The sequence below is a fragment of the Octodon degus genome, unplaced genomic scaffold, assembly GCF_000260255.1.
Source record: "Octodon degus isolate 3935 unplaced genomic scaffold, OctDeg1.0 scaffold00165, whole genome shotgun sequence".
Lineage (NCBI taxonomy): Eukaryota > Metazoa > Chordata > Mammalia > Rodentia > Octodontidae > Octodon > Octodon degus.
This window is the reverse complement of record NW_004524741.1, coordinates 2507467-2508270: the sequence shown is the minus strand read 5'-3', so window position 1 is coordinate 2508270 and position 804 is coordinate 2507467.

Below are 804 nucleotides of genomic sequence, written 5' to 3'. Positions count from 1 at the left end.
CTTCTTCTTCTTCTTCTTCTTCTTCTTCTTCTTCTTCTTCTTCTTCCTCTTCTTCTTCCTCTTCTTCCCCTTCTCCTCCTCCTTCTCCTCCTCTTTCTCCTCCTCCTCCTCTTCCTTCTCGTTCTCCTTTTCCTTCTTTCTGCTTCCCCTTCCTCTTCCTCTTCTTCCTTTGTACTTTAGGGCATGGTCTACAGGGTATTCAGGGTCTCATTATTAGATCAGAATCATAGTCATCCACCTGTTTACACCCTTTCAGGAGCTGGGATTACAAGCGCACGTGCCACCAGGCCCTGTCTCAAATGCTGTCTCAGCAAGCCCCAGGGGCAAGGCCAGCATGGCAGGCCTGGGTATTGAATCCCCAGCCTCTGTTAAATTCTTGATGTTAGCCATTTATTTTGGAGTAAAGTGGAAGTCTACTGTTATTTCAGTTTGCATTTCTTTCTTTTTTTTTTTTTTTTTTTTTGTGGAACCGAGGATTGAACTCAGACCCTTGCGCCTGCCAGGGCAGCGCTTATTCCACTGAGCCATCTCCCCAGCCCATGTCTGTATTTCTTAATGACCAATGATGTTGAACTTTTTTTCATATATATGTATATATTTTTGTAATTTGTATTTCTTTATATGAGAACTACGTTTTCATCTCAGATGTCCCTATTTCAATTCGACTTTGAATTTGGGGAATTTTATTTTTGTCATTCATTTATATGTTCTAGATAGAAGTGCTTATTCTGAGTGACAATTGGCTAAGCTTTTTCCCATTTTGTGGGTCATCTTTTCATACTGTCGGTGACTTGATGTGTAAGA